At 36.5% G+C, this 23,884-nt stretch overlaps 1 protein-coding gene across 3 annotated transcripts in view; it reads left to right on the forward strand.

Annotated features, from left to right (window-relative positions):
• Positions 1-23,884, forward strand: part of TRZ1 (tRNAse Z1) — a 104,423-nt gene that overhangs the window by 1,592 nt on the left and 78,947 nt on the right. The window lies entirely within an intron of this gene.

The raw sequence follows: 23,884 nt of genomic DNA on the forward strand, positions 1-23,884 counted from the left end.
TCTCTTTGCCTTAAATGATTCTATGCTCAACCATTCTTCTAAAATATTCTGTCTAAGCAATTTTGCAAACAAAGGATTGATAATGATGGCTTCTAATGCGGAAGGATTGTTGACATTTCTACTCTTAAAGAGAAGTATTGCTTCCTTGGTAGTCCAATCTTTTGGGAAACTCCTGCAGATTGATCTTGTATATTTTCTTAACCCGATGGGTGGAGATTTTGATCACTCATTTTAGGTTATTTGCTTTCATATTTTTGATGAATTGTATTCTTATGAGTAGTCATTTATTCCGTGATCTTTCTATCATGCACACTTATAATAATCACAAATAATGAGCTTCTACAAAGCACGCAACATCCCAAGCCATGTTAAGTGCTTTGAAATTAACACAGGAACTGGGGGACTTCTGCAAAAGTTCAGCTTCATACTTTATGGAGCAAGATGGTTTACCCTCTAGGATATAGTGTTTTGATTGTAAAACAATATAAATATGTTATGGGACTTCCATGTGTTTATTGATCACAGTTGCCCATGGGCAATGTACAAATGTTTACCGGGTACCTTAGAGCATGAAAAATAAGAGCAACCACATCGCAAGTTGCGAACTTGTTCATCACATTGCTGTTCAAGTGTGTGACAATACTTGCTTAGTATATTTAATTACATATTGGGACGTGGATGGTGAAAATTTGACATTCTGACTTTATTTATATATGCTCGAGTTATCAATGCAAAATCCTGGCATTTCTGACAGTATTTATGGTTGAAGTGTTGATATGGGTTTCATAAATGGTGAAAAACTTCTGAATTTTGGGGGCAATGGGAGATTACTATTAAAAAAATATTAGAATTTTAACATAAGACAAATTTCAAATAGCAAAGTAACTTAAGCAAATCAAAGGAAGCTGAAATTCAAATTTATAAGAGTAAGTACAATAACAATTTATTAATGTCACAATTTAAGTTCATCTGATACACAATCCTGACAAACATAGACGTAATAGAAACAAAATTTACTGTGACAAATACAAGAGAAAAAAACTGTTCAATCACGCAGAGCACATAGGTAATAGGTTTATTGTGCAACAAGCTCAAAAATTGGATTCATTATCCAATTTGTTGGATAAATACCCAGAAATAAATAATAAACAGCAATAAGGAATATCCAAATAGATACAACATACATCAGAAGTTATCCCGGGAAAACCCATCAAAATTGAAGGGAAAAACCCAGGCACACAACAAAATATCACTTCATTGATCAGCTTATCGCTTGATACGATATGTATAACAAATAGAGAAACTCTTCACATTACAATTGAATGTCTCTTTAATTTTCCAAAACATGACTCTTCGTAATTCCATGTGCATTTTTCAATGCATGTAATAAGACACATGTCTCAAAATTTAATATTACAATTATTATCATAAATGTCCTCTTCAGATGAAGGTGACCACAACGATAATAATGCCCATATTTCTAGAGATAAAGATCTCTATCGGAGCTACAATCTCCAACATTGCCTCTTAGCAAGAGAGAGATCTTTAGCTAAATAGTCACAGTAGGCTTGATGTAGGAGCATCCTAGGGTAGTTGGCAATCCCACATGTTGAAGGGATTTTGGCTTTGGAGTTGAGGACTCAGTCACCAAAGGAGTGGTGCTCGGTCGTTACTGAGTGTAGTGTTGTGCTCGGTCATTGAAGGAGCTCGATATATACTGTTGCTGGTGGTTGCTGATGCTTGACAGTTTGAGCATGCCGAACAAAGTTCTTGTGGATTTGATCAATCAACTTGGTGCATTTAATGCATGAGGAGTGTGATCATGACGTGGAGCAATCATGGGAGTTTGTGTGGGCCTATTTGGGCCTTGTTTGTTTGTCCTATGTGTATTTAATGCATTGTGTAAGCGTTCTAAGGCATTTGGTATTTAATATCTGTTGTAGGCCGACTTGTGGCTTAAATATGTATTTAATGTAAAGGTTTATTTAATTTGTAACTTGCTAGGTTGACTTATGGCTTAGTTGGGTATAAGTAGAGGGTCTTGTGGAGTCTTGAAATCACTATTTATCTAGCATGGAGGAAGCAAGGAGTAGCTAAGAGAGCAAAGTTTGTGAGCAGAGCTAGTAGTTGTGGCTTGGGAAACAAGGAGTGGCTTGCGAGCATAAGTTTAGATTTTTCTTGGGGTTTCTACTAGATTGTGGGTTTGGGCTAGCTAGTGGTTGGATCGTGCAAGGTCTTGTAGAATTATTATTGTAATTTGCTTTGTATTTGGCCATAATCCGGAAGGACTTATAGCTGGGCATGTTGGATGAAAATCTTATGATAGTATTATAAGAATTGGCATTGTTGTGGATCTTAATCTCTGTGTTGTTTATATTCTGTTGTGTGGTTAATTGCTAGGGGCTAGGACATCTCCTTTGGGGATTCTCTTACTTGCATTGCGTTAGGTGATATGAAAGCAAGTTTTCCTGAGCATGTAGACATATCGCCGAAGTTGAGGCACTAGGACCTGGGGTTAGATTAAAGGTTGGATACGGTTGATCTTGTGGATTTGTTGCAGAGGGTTTGCGAAGATCTTGGAAGATTCCTCCGAGAAGATTGGACCCTTGGGTGATTGAAGATCTCTGTGATGCTGTGGAAGCAAGGATCTCAGAGAAGGTAAAACAGATTTCAGATCTGCGATGGAGTTGATGAAGAATGAGATTATGAGGTCTATTGCTGGTGTACCTAGGAATGTGGGTACTGAAGATGGTTATGAGGAAGTCGCTGAAGACTTTGAGGTTGTTGGATCTAGTGGTGAAGATAGAACTGATTGAGTTGAGAGATCTATAGAAGATAGAGCTGGTCGGCTAGATAGATCTGACACTTGGTTGAAGCTGAAGCATAAGATGGATGTTTCTAATTTCTTAGGTACTTTGAATCCTGAAGACTTGATTGATTGGATTAGTGAGATGGAAGACTACTTTGAGTTGGAGGATATTAGTGATCCGCTCATAGTGAGGTTGGCACAAACTAAGTTGAAAGGACATGCTGCTCTTTGGTGGAAAGAATTGTAAAGAGATAGAGAAGAGAAAGGTGAAATGAAGATCACTCGTTGGAGATTGATGGTGACAAAGTTGAAGGCTAAGTTCATACTTGCTGATTATGAATTTGAGAAATTGAATTGTTTAAGAGGTTACAAAACTTGAAGCAGAAGGATATGACTGTGAAGGACTATACCGAGGAATTTTACAAGTTGACCATTCGGTCTGGACATAGAGAACTTTCTAAGGAGAAGGTGGCTTGGTAAATTAATGGCTTGAGTTTCAATATTCAGGATGAGATTGGTATGCTGAATATTGCTTTGGTTGAACATGCTTATCAGTATGCTCTAAAGGCAAAAGATAATTGAAGAGGAGAAATCAACGTAGTTCTCGAGGGAAGGAGAAGTGAGATCACTTGGCAAAGGATAAACCGAGTGTAGAAGATGAACCAAAACCTATTGACCCAAGGAAGAGAATGAGTAAGGTTGCCTTTAAAGGTAATTGTTTTCGTTGTGGTGAAGGACATAGAGCTTTTGGGTGTTCACAGAAGAATGATGATGGGAGAATTGCTGTGGTGAATGAAGCTAAAGATTGTGTCGATGAACCTGAGCAGGAAGGGGAGGATGTGTTGGCTCGACGAGTACTATTTGGTAACAAGGCATTGGAACATTGTCAAAGGAGTAATTTGTGCAGGACTCGTAAGTCTGGTGGTAAAATCTGCAATGTAATTGCGGATGGTAGTAGTACGGATAACCTAGTTGCTGAGGAGATGGTTCAAAAACTTGGTTTGAAGAGAATGAGACACCCTTGTCCTTATAAGATTTGGTTGGTTACAAGATGAACATGCTTTGGAAGTGAGGGAGCAATGTCTTGTTGATTTCCAGATTGGACAGATTGGACAGTATAAGGATCAAGTGTTATATGATATTGTGGACATAAGTAGTTGTCACATATTGCTTGGTATACCTTGGCAGTATGATTGTAGGGCTATGCATGATTGTGTCAAGAATGTGATTACTGTTGAGAAAGGTGGTATGAAGCATTCTCTAATTCCTTTGCAGAATGAAGAACTTGGTAGGAGGAACCTAGGTATTGGTAGCCGACTTGAGTTGAAAGATTGTGAGAGGGTTAGAGATCAAAGTGGAAAACAAACTTGTGGAACACCAAAGAAAGATGTAAAGAAGCTGAAATGGAACAAGGGAAAGAATGTACAAGTTGAAGACTTGGAGGATATATATGTGAAGAACCAATTTGAGATTTGTGTTGAATCCCATAAGATGTTCTTCCAGATACTAAGAACATCTTTTCACACTTGGGGTGTCTGATGCAGGGGCATTCGAGGGTAGTTGGCAATCTCGCATGTTGAAGGGATTTTGGCTTTGGAGTTGAGGACTCGGTCACCAAAGGAGTGGTGCTTGGTCGTTATTGGGTGTAGTGTTGGCCGAGGTGCTCGGTCGCTGAAGGAGCTCGATACATATTGTTGCTTGGGGTATACTATGTTGCTCGGCATGTGAAGAACTCGATGATGTAGGAGCTTGCTAGTGCTTGGTTGGTGGTTGTTGATGCTCGACAGTTTGAGCTTGCCGAATAAAGTTCATGTGGATTTGATCAATCGACCTAGTGCATTTATTATGTGAGGAGTGTGTTTCTGACGTGGGGCAATCATAGGAGTTTATGTGGGCCTATTTGGGTCTTGTTTGTTTGTCCTATGTGTATTTAATGGGTTGTGTAAGCCTTCTAAGGGATTTGGTATTTAATATCTATTGTAGGTTGACTTGTGGCTTAAATATATATTTAATGTAAAGGTTTATTTAATTTGTAACTTGCTAGGCCTACTTGTGGTTTAGTTGGGTATAACTAGAGGGTCTTGTGGAGTCTTAAAATCATTGTTCATCCAGCATGGAGAAAGCAAGGAGTAGCTGAGAGAGTGAAGTTTGTGAGCAGAGCTAGTAGATGTAGCTTGGGAAACAAGGAGGTTGTTTAGTGGCTTGTGAGCACAAGTTTAGATTCTTCTTGGGGTTTCTACCAGATTGTGGGTAGGGGCTAGCCAGTGGTTGGATCGTACGAGGTGTTGCAAAATTACTATTGTAATTTGCTTTGTATTTGGCCATAACCTAAAAGGCCTTACAACCGAGCATGTTGGACGAAAATCTGATGATTCTATTATAAGAATTGGCATTGTTGTGGATCTTAATCTTTGTGTTGTTTATATTCCATTGTGTGGTCAATTGTTGGGGGCTAGGACATCTCCTTTGGGAATTCTTTTGCCTTGCACTGCGTCAAGGTTGTAACCAAAAAATGTCAATAATAATTTCTGATCACATAGATCCAAAACATAGTTCATGGAATCACTCAACATGAAAACCTTGCAAAAATCACATTCAACTTTCATCACAGACTTTCTCAACGTGATCCTATCATGGAATCTCTCAACATGACAAACCTACAAAAATCACAATGGACTTACTCAACATGATGCTGTTAGGAATCTCTCAACATGGAAAACTTGCAAGAATCACAATTAGCTCTTATCACAGATTCCTTTAGTGTGATATTGTCATTTTGAATCTCTCCACATGACAAGCCTGCAAGGCTTACAACTAACTTACATCACAGACTCTCTCAACGTGATGTTGTCATGGACTCTCTCACATGACAAGTTAGTAAATTTTACAATCACTATTCTATCACAAACTCTCTCAATGTGATGTAGTCATGGACTCTCTCAACATGACTTCCAATTCCCATTACAGAATCTCTCAATGTGATGACATCATGGACTCTCTCTACATGATGGTCACTATGTGTCTTTCATAAGTGAAAGAGTTATCAGGTTGTCCTTATAATTTTAATAATTTCACATAAATAAAAAAACACTCATAATCGACAATGAAAATTACAACTAAGGCTTGTTTCCAACTAGAGTTTCAAATTCCGCAATACCACAAACATTAAAAAACATGTATAAGAAAGGCAGGGATACTATAAAGACCCCCTCTGAATCTCATGCATATATGAATCATTAATTTAATTAAGTAACCAACATCCTCATGTAGTCTACATAAACATCTTATTGCATCCTGCAATCAAATAACTCATAAAATCAAATAGAGATCAATGCTCTAGAGTCCACACTATTTATAGTGACGAAATAAGAATTCAAGAAAATGAAAGACTTATCTCTGATTGTCTGAAAGTTATGAGCATAAAATGCAAGAATCAGAAACACCCGAAGAATAGATCCTTTCTGTTTGACATCTACTCCCAGTCAATCAAAAGCCATACTGCAAAAGTCTCAGTTCTCAATAACAAAATTGCTTACAAAACATTTGAATTACATTCACAAGGACCGTGCATATGCTCTGCAACACACACTAATACAAAATGACTCTAATAAGCAGAATAAGTGAACACCTCTATCACTGCAACTGCAAATACACAAGCTCAGCTTCTAAAAGAATGAGTCTCACAAAAACCAAAGCTGTCATATATATACACAAACACACACTTATTCACAAGGACTGTGCATATGCTCTGCAACACACACTAATACAAAATGACTCTAATAAGCAGAATAAGTAATAAGCAGAATAAGTGAACACCTCAATCACTGCAAGTGCCAATACACAAGCTTTGCTTTTAAAAGAATGAGCATCACAATAACCAAAGCTGCCATATGTATGTATGTATGTATGTGCGCACACACACACACACACATATAGACTCTTAAGATAATTAAAACATAATTCCAGAACTAGTTCTGACTACACTCTATGATATGCAAAGCACAAAGAGATTGAAATCGAACAATATCTGAGAGAATGAATGATACTCAAATCAGCAGGCTTTTAGAAGACAAATAGCACTGCAATTAAGCTATAGGAAAAATACCTTTTAGTAAACAATCGTATTAAATAAAACTGAATTCTGAATGCACGCGCTCCAAAATGATATTAGAAATAATTATACAAAACTCATACGATATCACAGATAAAGTCTGAAACCCGATGATTTCTAAATACTCACACATGGGTTGAAATTATTGAAAAACTTGAAAGCTGATAAAACATATGAATCTATTAGGCCAAGATGCTATAGATTGGAAGACCAAAAAAAGAAAAAAAATAGATACAAAATAAATTTATAAATAAATAAATCAAGAATTTGAGAAAAATGCTCAAACTGCTTGAATTAGAAATAAGTAAATCAATCCACCGAAGAATGGTAGATACAACTTGAGCAAGAGTGAACGGTAAAGTAACCGAACAATGAATGAGGAAGAGAGACGACTTATATTCACATGGACACGGAGAATTTATGAAGAAAACATGAATTCACATACAGAACATGAACAAAGCCAACAACAACACACCATGCCAAAGGGTGCGATACAAACTAGAATATGAGTGATGAAGAACAATTTTGCACCATCACTCCAACAATGAAAGACTAGACATCGATCCTGCTCCAAGTATGAATGAAGGACAACAGGCATACCTCAGATCAAAAAATAAAAATATCATCAACTTCCGATAAATTACATGAAGAATAATCTTTATGCACAGGTACTTAAATCCTGGGAAAGATGTCATAATTGTTGAAGATTGTAGTTGCAATAGAGATCTTTATCTCTGATTTTATAAAATAGAAATATGTTTGTTATGATTGTTACGGCCATCGTCAATTGAAAGGGACATTTTTGATAATAGTTAAAGATAATTTAATGTAAAAAGACATACGTCATGCAAAGATGCATGCATATGGAAATAGGAAGTGTTGCATATTTAGAAATATGAAGGGTCTTGTATTAGAAATTTGAAGAGACCTTTATGAGTAATCTGAAGAGTCTCATTTCAATCTATTTATACGATTGCTCAGTTTATTGTAGGCAATTAAGTGAAAGCATTATACTTGAACATTCTTATTATCAATAAAAGAGATATTTTGTTGGTGTGGCTGGGTTTTTCCCTTCAAGTAGAAGGGTTTTCCTAGAATAAATTTATTGAGTCCTTTGTATATTTGTTTATGCTCTTCTTTATTGCTGTTTATCTTTACTTCTGGGGTAAAAAACATTAACATAGTATCAGGGCCAAGTTAGATAATAGCAGTTAGAGTTTGGGATGATCAAATATACTTAAGAATATGACTCCTATGTTAGATATGTGTTTGAGTTGTGCGTATTTTTGGAGGATGTCTATGAATTCAAGATGATTGAAGATGTGATTTCTATTTGAAGAGGATATTATTATTTTTAGTCTTGTTGGAGTTAGTTCTTCAGCTATTTCATGCCAGCTCATGTTCATGCATTGTTATGACAGTGTTGGTTCCTTCTTTTGCCTTGTCATATGCTGAGCTATGTTCCCTCTCCATCTCAAGTGTTATGTTGTTTCTGTCCTTCTTGTGCAATTGAGAGTTCCTCCCAGGAAAGTTATCACAACTTCTTTGAAGATGTCTTATATTTAGTCATTTTGGTTTCTTGTGTGACTTATATGTAGAGATCTTTGGCGATCAACACCTATGTGTTGAGGATTGGTATTTTCGTCAATCAATTCTTGTGCCTTCTTTGGCCTCTCCAGAAAAGTTGTTATCTTTCATTCCTCCAAATTCTAGTGCCTTGCATCCCTTATTTATTTTTATGGTCTTTGCACCTGCATCATCACATTATCTCTTCAAGCTTCTGGCATTAATTGGATCATCTTTTAGAGAGACACGAGTAATCGTGTTACGTGTGTGTTGAATGGAGTATGCACGCATTTCTATCCTCAGTTGTGTTCTTATCTTGGTTCAAAATTTCTTAGCGGACTCTCGTCCAGCTCTTCATGTTTCGGAGAACTGTTTTAATTGTCGGTAGAAGCAACCTTTCATTCGCTTTCATTCTCCATGGTTTAACCTTGATATAGCACTGATGGACGTTTAAGCATCTTACTTCATCATTGTTGGGTATATGGAAAGGTATTTGCAGGCATAATTTGAAAAGCCTATGAAGAAGCGAAGCACGATCAATGTGATAAATCTATCTGTTTCTCTCGAGTGGAAAGGATGGATAAAAAAATAAAAATTGCTATGCTCCACGGGGACGCGTCCCCTGCCTCTGTACCCTAGTACCCGTACCGGGTACGAAACGGGGACGCGGGTACTGATTTTGGCCGTACCCTGCGACATCCCTTTTTTGAAAAATTCAGAAACGTCTCCGAAACAGCCAATTTTTTTGGGCAGGAAACTTGGGGACGGCCAGCAGTATCGGGGACAGTTTTGCCGTCCCCTATCCGTCCCTGAAACTGCTGGCCGTCCCCTTTTTTCCAGTCAATCTGGTAAAGGCAAACCATCCCCAAAAAATTTTTTTTTCCTAATTTTTGTTGTTCGTGTGGCCCCTAGTCATCTTAAAGACATAATAACAATATGCAACCCATATTTGGTCCATTAAAACACTAACTCTTCTACTCATTTTTCGATTTAACATACTTGATAAGAGTAAGGAAAAAAACATAAGAGCAGTAGCAGCAATGAGCAAAGATTGTGTTTAGTGAGGCAAGACTGCGTTCGGTATTTACTATTTACTAACAATTTTAGTTGGACTTCTCTTTATTTCATTCTGATTTCAGCATGATACTTGAAGCCTTTAGGCATTTTAATTTTTGCTATATATGTATGTGATATTGTTATAATGGAAGCACTTAGTATTTACCATTTGATAATATTCCATGTATTTATCTTCTAAAATGTCTATGGTGAATGGTTTATCAATGTTATGATATACATATTTGAATTTTGTCTCTATATTAAAAAAAATCCCCTATGTTTTTAATCGCCGTCCCTTGATGTCCCGTCCCCTAAATTTTGGCTTCGACCCGTACCCGTACCGGAAACACGTCCCCGTCCCCTAAAACGTCCCCGTCCCGGAAACTCTGTGGAACATAGAAAAATTGAGAAAGTGGTTGATGAACAAAATGCTAAGTATGAGTATATGATTTGGCATGACATATTTGTCATAGTCCCTTCAATGGCATTTCTTACGAAATGCAATCTCCTCTAGTGTTAACTTCAGGTTCACCTTCTAACCCTCTTAATTAGATAAAATTCCAACAATCGTCTTTTCCTTTTTATTCAATGCACAAGTGTTTGAATTGTGTTATATTGGTTTATAGCGGGGATTATTATTCTTCCGTATCCTAATGTGCAAGTGTTTGAATTTTCGTCTTTGAGAGATCATTGTTGCTATTGCCTCATAGAGATGGTGGACACCACTAGTAGTGGAAGATGGAAATGACATTCAATGGGCAGAGAATGGAATTACAATATGGAAGAAGTCAATAGAGCTACTTTGTGCAGTAGGCAAGGGGGCTTGCCTAGAAAGCTTTTACAGTTGGTAGATTGGTATCCAAAATAAATATTCTTCAGACTGGCGTTTGAAATTTCCCCATCTTCCTTTTATGATCTCTTATTTTTGGTGATCATATTTGGACAAGAGCGAAGTTTGATAAAAATTGTCTGAAATATATATATTTTTGTTGCATATTTTTTAATCTACATTTCACGCAAATGATGATTTGGTGTCATGTCTATTAGACTTACATGGAAGTCTATTTGAAAGAGATAAGTATTCTATGATTATGAATCTCTGTTATTAGGTTGACTTTAAGAGTTATTAATTTCTTTTGGTCGCAGTATGTAATGGGATGATGAGAGATTATATGCAAAGCAATACATACTATATGGGGATGTTGCTTGCAATCTTGGACTGAATTGATGTTGTGGGAAATGTTATTTAGAGGGAGACCATTTGGATTCAGAGGGAGGTTACATCTAATGCTTATGTGCCAGTATAACTGCTAAAGATCTCTATTTGGTCAAATTTGAATCAATGATCTTATTTTGGCTGTCCCTACCAAGAGAGTCTCTATTAAGAGAAAATCTCAGTTATTAATGCATTTTTCTTTGTTTGAGATGAAAGCCCTTGTTCCACCCTTTGCGAGTAGGTACGGTGGACCACCCTCTATGAGCAGGCATGATGGAAATGCATTCTTCTCTAGGCGAAGTTTGAGGTGCCAACCCTTGTTCCACCCTTTGCGAGTAGGCACGGTGGAAATGCATTCTTCTCTAGGAGAAGTTTGTAGGGAAAGCCCTTGTTCCACCCTCTACGAATAGGTATGGTGGACCACCCTCTGTGAGTAGGCATGGTGGAAATGCATTCTTTTCTGGGAGAAGTCTAAGGTGAAAACTCTTGTTCCACCATCTACGAGTAGGAATGGTGGACCATCCTCTGTGAGTAGGCATGGTGGAGGTAAACTCTTCTCGGAAAGTCATGTGTATGAACTCCAGTTTATGTACTTATGAAGTAACTATGGTGAATTATGTTATATTGAGATAACATATATTATGTGATGTGAATAAATCATCTTTGGATGCAGCTATGTGTGCCTTCTTGAGTAAATATCGCTCTCTTGCTAAGAGGGAGTATTGAAGATTGTAGCTGCGATAGAGATCTTTATCTCTAATTTTATAATATAGAAATATGTTTGTTATGACCGTTATGGTCATTGTCAGTTGAAAGAGACATTTGTGGTAATATCTAAAGATAATTTTATGTAAAAAGACATATGACATGCGAAGAGGCATGCAGATGAAAATATGAAGTGTTGAATTATTAGAAATATGAAGGGTCTTGTATAAGAAATTTGAAGAGACTATTGTATGTAATTTGTAGAGTTTCATTTCAATCTATTTATATGATTGCTCAGTTTATTGTAGGCAATCAAGTGAAAGCCTTGTACTTGAACATTCTTATTATCAATAAAAGAGATATTTGTTGGTGTGGTTGGGTATTTCCCTTCAAGTAGAAGGGTTTTATCAGGATAAATGTACTAAGTCCTTTGTATTTTTGTTTATGCTCTTCTTTATTGTTGTTTATCTTTACTTCTAGGTAAAAAACATTAACAATAATCACCAGATTGTTAATAGCACATTTCTAGAGAAACGACAAAGTCCAAGGATGAACAGCGTTGGAGAGACAGTGTCAACAGGTAGAGACGACACCTCTTGCATAGTGTCGGTAGGAAAAAATAAACGAACATTACAGATTTAGAAGGGCAAATAACAATTGGTATAAAAGGATATATGAATCGATAATTTTCAAATATACTATTAGGTGCTCAAAAAGAAATAATAAACCAAGGTTTCTGCAATACAATATGCAGAAATAATCCTAAGATTCCTCAGGACGGTATATAAAAAACTTCTCTAAATCTTTGCATCAAGATGGAGCCAAGAATAAAGAATGAACTGCTTGCTTGCCCAATACATGCCCGCACAAATTAACACACATCTCACAAAAGACAAAAGACAAAAACATCAACCATATTCAAATATATCAAACCATTAATGGCAATAGGCGAGCATCATAACTTTAAAAGAAACAAATGAATATAAGAAAAACAAAAATGATGATATGGAACACTCCTCGGCTTGAATGACAATCATTAGAGGTAGATTCCCTCATTGCTGATATAAAAGCTTGCTTTGATACCATGTTGGATAAATGCCCAAAAATAAATGATAAACAACAATAAGGAATGTCCAAATAGATACAATATAAACCAGAAGTTACCCTGGGAAACCCCTTCAAGATTGAAGAGAAAAACCCAGCCACACAACAAAGTATCACTTTATTGATCATAAAATATTCTAGTGTACAATGTTTATCACTTGATGCGATATATATAACAAATAGAGAGACTCTTCACATTACAATCAAAGGTCTCTTTAATTTACCAAAACATGACTCTTCGTATTTCTATATGCATGCCTCAACGCATGTCATAAGACACATGTCTCAAAATTTAAAATTACAATTACTATTATAAATGTCCTCTTTAGTTGAAGGGGATGACAACGATAATTTTGCTCATATTTCTAGAGATAAAGATCTCTTTCACAGCGACAATCTCTAACACAATTGACATACTGATTGCTACTAATCATCACTAAAAGTTATAGATTCAATTGCCTCTTGCAATGGACCACATCTTGGTTCTCATCGAATTGTGTCATCTACTCTAGCTGAACATTTACCATGTTGCTGGGTTCTTTGTATATTGAGGTGTTTCACACTCAATAAGACACAAAGGCACTGTTTACAACAAGAAGACTCTCCACTCTCTTAGTGGTGAACCTACAAATGCATGAAGCTATAGGTGAATTAATTCCTCTCAGCAATAAAAAGAGCCATCATATAAGGCAAATGGCACACAAACATGACTATTTTGGAGGCTCATATAGTAGCTGCAAACTGTTTATTCTCCCATGCTAAAGTAGTTTTTTCTCTTTAGTATTTGTGATCAACTCTTATAGACATTGCCTGCGCTAAATTCGATCCACTTTACTCCAATCTTTGATGCTTCATGTAGATTGCATATTTTCTTGAAGGCCTTAATGAGTGCCTTCTCAACCTCATCGACGCTGATGAGGATAACTCTACTTGGTCTTTATACATACCATTTTTGAGTTCACCACACATATGACCATGTGTAAAGGTTTGTTCAGATTCTCCCACCTCTGTTGAAAATGCTTATGATTGAATGCTAGAGGGAGATCTCTCTTAGGAACGACCTTAATCAAGGCTAGGATTGTCACAATCTCCACATTTGGTGATCCCAAATATTGGGGATATAAAGGATGTGATATGTTGTGATATGTCTCACATCCAACCAAAACACACCACTGAACACAATCTTTTTTACCCTCTTCATGTGCTCTGTCTTAGACTTCGTCTACCCCAACCAGTTCACTCCTTGTATCACATTCAGGAGTTTCTGGGGTTTCTGACTCTTAAGAATAATCTGCAGTAGAATAACATATGAAGCGAATTGGGTCTCAAGTGGATTGAGGGGTTACTTTCCGTAAAAGGATTGAAACAACATTGAGAAGGTCTGATGGTTGAATTGGGTCTCAGCTGGACAGAGGAGTTACTTTCCCAAAAGGGATTGAAACAATATTGAGAAAGGTTTGGTGTTTGTAAGTTAATATTTGCACTACTCTTGTGTTCAACATAATGTTTTGTGATCCGTTTGATGTCACATCCCTAGGGCTGACTTGCAGCTCCTAATACTTTTTAATATTAGCTTTTAATAATGAACATATATTATTAATAATAATAATTTTGGGCCAATCAGGCTGTTGAAGATTGTAGCTGTGATGGAGACCTTTATCTTTGATTTTGCTTTATGTTGAAATAGAGATAATATCTCTTTATTGTGTCAACAGCTGGAGAAGATATTTATGATAATATTATATGAAGGGACGTCTCATGAGAAGAATCATGCATTTTGAAATATGAAAAGATTTGTTTTTGGAAATTAAAGAGACCTTCAGTTGTGATATGAAGGCTCCTTCAATTGTATATGATTGCTAGGTGTGCATATGTATGGCATCAAGAGAAAGCATTGTATTTGAACATTTAATATATCAATAAAAGAGATTCTTTTGGGTGTAGTTGGGTTTTCCCTCAAAGGTGAAGGGTTTTCCTAGGATAAATTCTTGTGCCTTTTGTGCCTATTTTGTCTCTACTTTTGTTTATTGTTGTTTATCTTATGGTTGAGGATTGTAGATTAGATGTCGTATGATAGAGAGGGCTGCTACTTACAATAGTATTGTAGTGTTTTCCAATATGTTCTAAAAGCAACACAATGAGAATAATATATATTATATATGATTCAATGGTGCATGTCTCTTCAAGAGACGTGCCCTATCACAAGTGTATTGTTTCATAACACATCATGTGATTATATATATTTTATTCTCTACACAATGTATATTTAAATCTCTTATTAAATATATACGACACACACACTTATGAAGTTGTGTACATAATGAAATGAAGAATCCTTATATACATATATATTATCTCCAAGTTTTGTCGTATCCAATTAAAGCTATAAAACATGAACACTCTTAGCTAGGAAGGATAAACACATGATATATATTACACCATTGGTAATATTAGGAATGACAAATTTTAAGGATATTTTTGTTCAAAAGATCTCCACCGTTTTGTTATCACATTTGATATCATGAGTATTGGCTTCCAAAATATTTACATATGATATTTAACCAAATACTTCGAGTAATGGCCTATAGAATATGTTACAAATTAATTGGTAAAATACTTGCTTGTTATATTAATAATGATCAATAGATCAATATATACAAAAAGAACGAACAATGTTTCCTTAGGAAACAATTGTAAAGAATAGAAACATTCTATATTAGCTATAGAAAACTAACAGCTAATTACAGGCTAACTAAATATTAGAAACATTCTAATATTTACAATAGATTACAAATAGATAAACGTTAAATAATAATTGAAGCTATCTATTATCATAATACTCTCCCTTAATGGTTAATCTATCCACAACACCAAGCTGTCTTTTGAATTTGACAAACTTATCAGGACCAAGAGGCTTGGTGAGAATGTCTGCAGTTTGATCCTCTGTAGGAAAATAGTGCAAGTCTATTGTCTTGTCTTCAACTAGTTGTTGCATGTAGTGATAGTGAACATGTACAAGCTTGGTTCGTTCATGGAAGATTGGATTCCATGCTAATTTGATAACACCTTTGTTATCAACAAACAAAGTGGTCGGTCCTACTGGTGATATCTGCATATCCTCAAGCATTCAACAAAGTCAAACAGCTTCACAACCTTCCTTAACTGTCCCTCTGTATTTAGCCTTCATGGAGGAGAGAGAAATTGCTTGCTATTTCTTATTGCTCTATGTGACGACACCGGATCCCAAACTGATCAAATGTCCAGAAGTTGACTTTTTATCGTCAACAAAGCCTGCCCAATCTTAATTTGTGAATCTATTGAATCTAGGATTAGAACTCTGAGAGTAAAGAAGTTCATAATCTGTAGTGCCCTTCACATAACGAAGCACACACTTTGTTACCATCCAATGATAACCTTGGGAGCAGTCATAAAGCCTGAGATGTAGCTGACTGCGAAGCTAATATAAGACCTGGTAGCAGAGAGGTAGATGAGGCTGTCTACTAGTTTCCTGTATGTAGTATCATCAATGGGAGGAGAATTAAACTTGGCTGATAACTTGAGACCTTTCTCCATGGGTGTAGATGCAAGCTTGCAATCTTGCATACGAAATTTGTCTAACAAAGCACTAACATATTTGGATTGAGAAATGAATATACCAGAAGACTGTTGCCAAACCTCAAAACTTAGTCAATAATGCATGAGCCCAAGTTCAGTCATATCAAAAGATTGGCATGAACTTTGTTTGATTCCCTAAATCAAAGATGCCAAACTGCTAGTGATGATCAAATCATCCACATAAATAACCGAAAGGATGATGTCACCTGTAGTAGTCTTGATGCACAAATTTGAGTCTGAAGAACTCCTTTGGAAGCTTTGATCACTGAGGCACTTATCATTTTTCATGTACCATGCCCTAGGGGATTGCTTCAAGCCACAGAGAGCTTTCACTAATCTAAGAACCTAATGTTCTCTATCCACAACCTTGAAACTAGGAGGTTGCGTCATGTAGACTTGTTCGTGGAGGTCACTATTCATTAAAGCACTCTTGACGTCCATTTGATGGACCTTCCAGCCAAACCATGTTGCCATGGCTAGGACTAATTTGATTGTGCTCATCTTTGCAGTAGGACCAAAGGTCTCGTCATAGTCAATGCCCCGACATTGAGAAAAGCCTTTTGCAACTAAGCTTTGTGCTTATCCAAAGTACCATCGGATCTGTATTTGATTTTGTAAACCCATTTGCACCCAATGGGTTTCTTCCCTGGTAAAAGATTGGAAAGGACCAATGTGTTATTTTTCAGCAAGCTCTAGTGTTTAGATGTCACGGCTTGTTCCCACTCTGGAATTCCTTTAGCCTTCGAATATGTTTTGAGTTTCAAACACACTGTGAATATTGGCCATAAAAGAAAAGTTAATGGACTCGGTAGGTTTTCTCTTATTCCAAGCAACTCTCCCATCAATAAGCTCATCATCTCGAAGATCAACAAGTGTCTTAGTCCACCACTTAGGCCGGAGAGGAGAATGACCAACATCAATATCAGGAGATGCTCTATGATCAGGTTCCTCATCAGAAGATTCAAGATCAAATTTAGATGAAGCATCTGCTTATCTAGGTGATCTTGCAGGAGAAATTGGAGGTGTGTACAAGAATCACTGGTATAACAGGAGCTGTAGGAGCCCTCCCATCAAGTGGACCTAATGGAAGCTGAACTCCCAAATCATGAGCTTTCATAGGTTGGTCTATTGGATCAGGAACAAGAGAAACAAGCATGAATGGTCCTTATCATTCATCAAAGACTACATCATGTTTGTATAGGAGACAAGATGTCTCAATGTCGATCAAGTGGTAGGCTTTGTGGAGACTACTATATTTGGCAAGCACGAGTTTTTGACTCTTGGTATCCATCTTGGTGCGTGATGCATCAGGGATCTAGACAAAAGCAAGAAAGCCAAAAACCTTCAGGTGATTGATTCTGGGCTTGCGACTTGATCAAGCCACTTCTAGAGTCTCACCTTTGACCGCCACTGTGGGTGACCAGTTCAAAAGATAAACTATAGTGTTAAGTACTTCTGCCCAAAACTTCTTCAAGACATGTCTGTGTTCGAGCATGGCTTGAGCCATCTAGGTGATTGGTCTATTCCAACGTTCAACTACGCTGTTCTATTGTGATGTGTGGGATGTGGTTAATAGGCACTTGATGCCATGAGTATCACAGAAGTTAGAGAATACATTAGAACAAAATCACCCGCCCCGCCCCCCACCCCCCCCTATTGTATGACCTAAGAGCAATAATAGATTTTTGAGAAACATTTTCAACTAAAGGTTTAAGAAAATATATAGTAAAAAGTTTTGATTTCTTTTTAAGAAAATATATTCACATTTTTCTACTGAAATCATCAACAAACAATAGAAAATACCTGGACCCAAGAATAGGAGCAGCCATAAGCTATAGATATCATCATGAACAAGTTGAAGTACTTGAGAAGCTCGCCATGAATTGTCATTGGTGAAAAGGTGTGCGATGTTGCTTCCTAGTCTAGCATGCATCATGAACTCCAAGCTGTCGAGTATGATTTTTTGGCAATCTGAGGGCAAGCTCTTCCCGAGCAAGTTGAGAGAGATAATGCACATTTAAGTGCCCATACTGTTGATGCCAAAGTGTGTTGATAGAAGACTACCGAGCAACCATAGCTAAGTCCCGAGAATCACTAGAATCAGTAAGTCAAAAAAGACCATGATCCTCAAGACCTTTTGCAATAATAGATTGAGTCGCCCTATTAGTGATGGTACACTGATGTCGACTGAAGGTGACATCCAACTCTAGAGAGTGTCGCAGCAACTGACTGACTGAGAGTAGATTTAGTTCCATTCATGGAACATAGTACACATCGAGGAAAATGAGATTCCCCCCAATAGTTTGAATTTGAATGTTGCCTTTGCCGACAATGGTGTACTCTTCTTTGCCACCAAAAATAATAGAATTTGAATAAGGCTGGTAGTTAGTGAACTAGTCTTTGCAGTGGGTGAAATGATGAGAGGCACCTGAATCAATATACCAGGCAAACGACTTCACATGATCTGTAGGTCTTTTAGCCATGAAGGCATGAAAGGACTATTCGGTCTGCTCAGTGTGCTCTGCATTGTTCGCCTTGGGCAGCCAAGCATTTCCGACATTCAAACTTCATGTGACCATATTTATGGCAATAGTTGCATTGAATGGTCTTTTTCATGGTGCCTTCTGAAGCTAGAGCACATGACTTCTGCTGAGAGGATTGCTGTGAATAAGACTTGCCTTTATTCTTCTGAAAGGATTTAGTAGTAGAGGCTTGGCTGGAACTACTACCGAACTTTTGGGTCCACTGATCTTGGTGAAGCAGAAGTGTGCGGAGATCTGTGAACTTCAAATCAACACCAGTAGAAGTGATGTTGAGAATTGATAAAATGCTTGTAGGAGTTGGGTAAACACTTGAGGGTTATGACAACAATGTCCTCTTCCTCCATCTTATGTCCAATGGCAAGCAATTGATCACGGATTTCTTGAATCCTATTGAGGTGTTCTTGGAGCAATGTCAGCTCATCCATGATAATAGAAAACAAAGCTTGAGAAAGAAGGCTCTACTTTTGTTGGAAGTCTCATGAAGTTTTTAAAGATGCGTCCATATCTCGACAACCGTCATGCTAGATGGATTCTGAGGGAGCTGATCATCAGCTACAGATAATTTGAGAAGCATCACCACCTCCTAATTATTTTGATCCCATGTATTTTGATCAATATCGGCTATAGTTAGACGTTGTGCAACACCCACAACAATTTGATGAGTATTTCAATATTCAAAGATTATTAGTATTCACTGCTTCCATCTGCCATAATTACGACCATTGAATTTCAAATTACCCTCGAGCAGAATTTTACTGAGAGATGCCATAGCACATTTTTCAGTGAAAAAGCGTGAAAATCTGCGAAGGCATGTACTTCGAGGAAAAAAATAGAAAACCCAGAAAAAATGAAGCAGCACCCAAAAGAGGGCTTGAAAAACCTAGAAGGAATATGTTGTCGGATTTTGGATCCATTGGCTAAAAGATTGAGGCACAAAAATCGGGGCATCCTAAAAAAATGACAACAACCCAATTAAGCTCTCGAAAAACCCATCAAGAATTTGTAATAAAAAAATTTTTGATCCAAAAAATTAGGGTTTTCGAACAAAACCCTTGTCGGTAGCCATGGAAGGAAAAAACTTGCAAAATATTAACATTAATTATTGGCATTCACATTGTGTTACAAATCTTTGCAACATTAACATAGAAATGAACCACAATCAACCCATACCTTTAGTCGTGGTGTGTGGCTCCCTATAGTTCCAAACACATAATATGCTGTGTGCCCAACTTCTGTTCTCTTTCGACTCTCAAGCATAATATTCATGCACCGTTCTTGGTCTATTATTGTTCAGACTTGCGACTCCAAACCAACATTCTACCATGTATGGCATCTACAATATCCTCCATCTTTGATGACAATAACCTTCACAATCCCAATTGTTGGCCTCCATCTACAATTGCAAATGGCAATGTCCCTCCCCAATTTGCATTCTCTATCTTGACACTTCACCACAAGGATCGTTCATAGCCCACCGTAGAGTTCCTTCATAGCCTGACATCTCCTCTTACAGTGCAGGCTCAACTTGGTAAGTGGGTTTGCAATCCCATTGATGGAGTATATGTACATAGTAAGCCGCTATTATCAAATTTTGGGTTGTATTTAATATTAGCACATAAACATATTACATTATGAATGATCTAACAAATGCCCATACGGAGAATGGGCTCATCAGAGACACAAAATATTCTGCAACTTAAGAAATCGACCCTGATCTTCTAGTTTGGGATTATTATCACCAATTCCAATTTAAAGGAAATACTTCAATGATTAAGAATTGTTGTTCCATATACAAACTTCATCATCGTTTGATTCCTATGAGCTTACTATCAAAACAATCAAGATATCAACAAGACACAGATCGAGATAGAGGAAAACATAAACTTTCACTATTAATATTCTTCTCAAAAATACTTCTGCAGTTACACTTGATCACTTTCACTTCATACTCGATCGATACCCATTTATCAGGCTTCGTACATCCCACTTTTCTGGTTTAGTTTCATGATGATTGTCTTGAGAGAGTTATTTCTCACTTAGAGCACTTCAAATCAATTTACGACAGTTGAGGGTAGTGTCTTGTTTAGTGAATATGTTGGGTTGTTCTGTACAGTTATCGTCACCAATATTAAGGGAAGTCTACATTCTTCAAAATTAAATATTCCGTAATAATATCATTATTTCAATCCATGCGAGTACAAATGATCAATCACGTTGTCCTCAGCCCATATTGTGGAACACATAGTTTCAGTAATTTGATAAGTCTGCAGATTATGATGTTTGCTCGATGCAATTTCCTTCTTTTCCTTTGCTCTATGTTGTTCAGTTTTTGCAACTTCCTAATCTATATCTAGGGTCTTCCTTCTTGTCTTTTTCGGTTCTTTGGATGTAACAAGTCTTGACCTTTGATTTTCTCTTATATATTTATTTCATTGCATATGCAGTCTAGCTCTGATACCATGTTGAGTATTATAAGATCGTTTTCTGCAAATATAATAACATTGACATCATATTGATATGTTCCAAATACAGATCTGAATGACTTATAAATATGAGAGGAGACATGTCTCTATGGTTAATCATCATTAAATGATATATTAATAATAACATGTGTGTGTATATATATATATATATATATATATATATATATATATATATATATATATATATATATATATATATATATATATATATATATAAGAGTATTATCTAAATGATGATTTACCAATAACCACAAAAGATTTATCTCTAGGTCAATTCAATCGGATTGAAGCTACAACCTTAACACTCACTCTTAGCTAGGGACGATTGTTAGAGAACACAGTATGCTCTCAAGTATATGGACAGATATCATCTCAGTATGATATTCCTAGAATGGCATAATTAAGGATATCAACATATATCCATCAACTTAGATGTTTTCAATATAATCCGAAGTATGATTTGACAAGAAATATCAATCATATGCTATTCATCATACTTACAATATTTTGGTATGTGCATTGGCATCAAATCCTAGATGCCTACCAAAAGAATATGTTATATATGAGAAAGATGCGTGTTATCTGATCTTTGACACTCCAGGACAACAATTGAATGTAGTCTATCAAATAACAATCTTGATCTTAAGAAGAAAGAACTAAGAAAACCCAATTGGATAATCAAGTTGGGAATATTCCGAAGAAACTGAGAGAGTATGAAATGGAACTTCGGCAACTGGTCAAAGATAGTGGGAAAAAAATGGAGATGGTTACTTCTAGCTTATGCGCCATGGTTGCCAGTTTAGGGAAAAGAGAAATGAGGAGATCATGTCTCTTGAGGCTGTGGTGGCAAAGATCCCTAGTGGGCCAAGTAAAAGAACAAGACAGAGTACCAAGAAGGTGGCTAGAGAGGTTCCTGGTTTTGCTGTGGAAGAGATCATTCAGAGTACAACGAAGGCTGGCAAGGAATTAGCAAAGGTCATTAAAGAGCTAATCTAGTTGCTGGTTTGGTTTGCAAGTGTCTGGTCTTTGGTCGGTGTGCTGGTTTTGTGTTTTGTTGTTACTGTTATTTCCAGCTTTTTACAATTTACTCTAAGTTCCAGGTCCTTGTAAAACCTGGGTTAGAACTTTGTTTAATTTCTGGTTTCAGGTCCTTGTAAAACCTTGTTTTTTTTTTTGATGTATTGTTTTGAACTTCAAGTTTTAGGTCCTTGTAGAACCTAGTCATACTTCCCGTATATCTTTTGTTTTTGTAAGTGGTTTCAGGTCCTCTCAAAACCTGTTTTTGCCTCAATCTAAAACAATCATGATTTTAAGGATAACCACTTAATGTAGTCCATCATGACAAGTATCATGACCTCCGACACACTCTGGGACATCAACTTAATGTAGTCTGTCATGATATGTTTATTATCACTGATGTCTTGAATCGATGAGAGAAACTATCTCAGCATATATATTAATATATACAGCCCGATGAGGGCATGGTCTTAAAATATCGAATAGCATGAGATGTTAGTATGTGAAGTAAATCAAACAGATACATATATGTATCTATACGTATTTACATATGCATGCATATACATATACATATGTATATGTATGTTCCATATGCTGATATCAGATCCAACCGAAGCTATTACATTAACACTCTTCAAGCTGGAGGGTTTTCCCAGGATAAATTCTTGTGTCTATTGTGCCTATTTTTTTTTCTACTTTTGCTTATTGCTGTTTATTATTATCTCTGGGCTAAACATCAACATGGGCTAAATAGCAACGGTTGTATGTATTAATGCTAGCTGACCATACTTTGCCTAAGACAGAAGGCCTATGTATATAAAACAGCAAATGAAAAGCATTATTGCCAAATAAGGTTAAGTATAAAAAGGCAGCGATAAGTATGTTTTAAAGAGCTACATAAAGTACTTCATAAAAAGCAGGGATGGAAGATAAAGGGAATAGTTAATCAGCAGTGAATCATCATTAAGACTAATGCAGCAATTATTAATGAAGGGCTGCAATCAGTTTGTAGTGACAGTTATGATTATTTAGAAAGGCCGTCACTCTTTTAAGGGATGCCTCTCTTCATAAGAGATGTGATTCAAATGGTGATTGTAAATTGTGAGGAGAGGGAAGGTTGGAAGATAAATTATAAATACACCATGAGAGGTTTATGTAGATACAAAAGATATAAGCAGTTCTGAAAGAGGAATAAGCAGATTTATTCATTAAACACATCATATCTGTCTACAGTGATTTCATTTAGACATAGATAATCTGAATATTATCTGCAGATTGGTACAAAGTATCAGCTTTTGTAATAAGCAGTATAGTGGGTACTATTTATAGTTCCTTTCTTATGAATAATGTATATGAATATGCTATTATTATGTGATGTTATATTCAAAATTTTCAAGAATACATGCAGCAATATGTATCTCTTTATACGTTTTCTGTAATCAATCATGGTAGGGATTTTAGGGATCACAAGTAAGGGATGCAATTGTTTACCGCATAGGTTAATTAAGAATTGCACACAGACAATGAACCCGAACACGAACAGCAAAACTCCTTTTATTATATTCGCATATGTAGACATTACATTATGCTTGAATGATAAGATCTGATGATTACAATGCTTCCCGAAGGGGTTATAAATACTTTCCGAAGAACTTTCCT

Source organism: Cupressus sempervirens, chromosome 6, assembly GCF_028749045.1.
Source record: "Cupressus sempervirens isolate cs-2001-9-10 chromosome 6, ASM2874904v1, whole genome shotgun sequence".
NCBI lineage: Eukaryota > Viridiplantae > Streptophyta > Pinopsida > Cupressales > Cupressaceae > Cupressus > Cupressus sempervirens.